Source organism: Salmo salar, chromosome ssa12, assembly GCF_905237065.1.
Source record: "Salmo salar chromosome ssa12, Ssal_v3.1, whole genome shotgun sequence".
Lineage (NCBI taxonomy): Eukaryota > Metazoa > Chordata > Actinopteri > Salmoniformes > Salmonidae > Salmo > Salmo salar.
Window position 1 is genome coordinate 26,514,207 of NC_059453.1, and position 1,893 is coordinate 26,516,099.

Sequence of the window (1,893 nt, forward strand, 5' to 3'; positions counted from 1 at the left end):
GAATCCATCCTTGCACAGCTGCGGCGTCGCCTTGGTCACAGGCGTCCTCCATGGCCTGAATGAGGGGTACCTGAGCCTGGGGCTGGAGATCGTAAACCTTCCACTGCCATGCAGAGAAAAACTATTCGATAGGGTTTAGAAACGGAGAGTATGGTGGAAGGTATAGTACTGTCAACTGTGGATGGTGTTGAAACCAGTTCTGGACCAAAGCAGAGCGGTGGAATGACACATTGTCCCAGATGACAGTGTATTGCATCTGGTGCATTTCATTACCTGCTGTGACGATATGGTGCAATCGGTACCAAAAATGCGAGAATGTGAGGTGTGTTGTAAGGGCCCATTTTGGCATGACGGAGGAGAACCCCATGCTGTGAAATGGCAGCGCAAAGGGTGATGTTACCCCCACGTTGCCCTGGGACATTGATTATAGCCCTGTGGCCAATGATATTTCTGCCTCTCCTTCTTGCTTTTGTGAGGTTGAACCCTGCCTCATCAATATATATGAATTCATGCAGGATTTCCTCAGCATCCATCTGCAAAACTCCCTGAAATACAGTGAAAGACAAGATTGTGTAGTTCAGGATAGGTCTAGTATATAGTCAATGTAAAAAAGTCATGTGTGCAGTATGCAACATCACAGTGCTAAAGTGAACAATACAAACCTCCACATACTCATGCCGCAGCCATTTGACCCTCTCTGAATTCCGCTCAAAAGGCACTCGATAAAGTTGTTTCATTTGAACCTGATGTCTTTTCAGGATGCGTGCCAGTGTTGACTGAGACCTGATGGACATTATTGAAAATGGCATGGTCACCGATAATGTTGGCTTGTAGTTCTCTGAGCCTGATGGCATTATTGGCCAAAACCATGTTTATTATCTCTCTCTCTTGTTCTTGCGTGAATATGGGCCCCCTTCCTCCTTGTCGTTCCCGACCCTCAATCCTATGTAGAGAATAATACATGTAACTTACTATACAATGCCACAGGAAGGGGTATCACAAGTGCTGATATGGTGCATACAATAAGCGGCTGATTACTGTAACTGTAGACAGATCTTCTTTTACCTGTTTTCCTGTCGAAAAGTCATTATGACAGATGCCACTGTATATCTGCTAAGATTTGGCTGAACTCTCAGTCCAGCCTCCCTCAGTGTCAATCCGTGGTTCACAACATGGTCCACTAGTGTTGCACGAATGTCATTTGATAAGTTTGGTCCTCTTCTTCTTTGTGCACGTTCTCCTCCTGCTTCAGGTCTTCCTCGACCTCTGGCTCGGCCTCTGCGTCTTCCTCTACCTCCTTCTCCTCCTCTGTGTACTCCTCCTCTCACCCTCACTCTTCTTCTGACTCCTTCCATTTTGGTTGAAGGCAGGTGAACCTACCTGCTGCATTTTTATAGTGCTTAAACCTGATTGGTGTGTCTACAATTTAGCAATCATGTGTTTGTGCACCTGATGGCTGTGTTTAACAGATTGGCTCATAGGTGTGGTAATTTGACAGTCAGTGCTTTGGAATTGCAAGGAAGTGACATCATGAAATACTTCTGTGTCTGATGTATACAAGTGTGTTTAGTGTTTTGCAAATCACTGTGTGTAATGTTTTGTAAATAGTGTGACGCTGACAATGTGCTTACAGTTGTGCAAATCTAGCCTTGTGTTTTGCTCCTTGAGTGTAAGGTTTAGCTAATTGTGGGAAAAGTTACATTTGAGTGTGTAAGCAATCGTAAAAAACTGTAATAGGTCTGTGTCTCACCGATTGCTCAAGGCACAGTAATCATAAATAACAATGTTCTATTAAATGAGTACTCTCCAAAGACTAGAAAGGTTATGTTTTGATTAATTCATGAATAAAATGGAACTTGACCAAGTATGCCCTGAGTCTATAAACATTACAAT

The 1,893-nt window shown here is 43.7% G+C and overlaps 1 long non-coding RNA gene across 1 annotated transcript; it reads right to left on the bottom strand.

Annotated features, from left to right (window-relative positions):
• Positions 1-308: 308 nt before the first annotated feature.
• LOC123725624 (uncharacterized) lies at positions 309-1,128 on the bottom strand. Its single transcript, XR_006758163.1, has 3 exons — positions 1,066-1,128; positions 663-943; positions 309-545 (listed from the first exon to the last, which is right to left on the bottom strand). It is a non-coding gene; the product is annotated as an uncharacterized lncRNA (long non-coding RNA).
• Between the last annotated feature and the right edge of the window lie 765 nt (positions 1,129-1,893).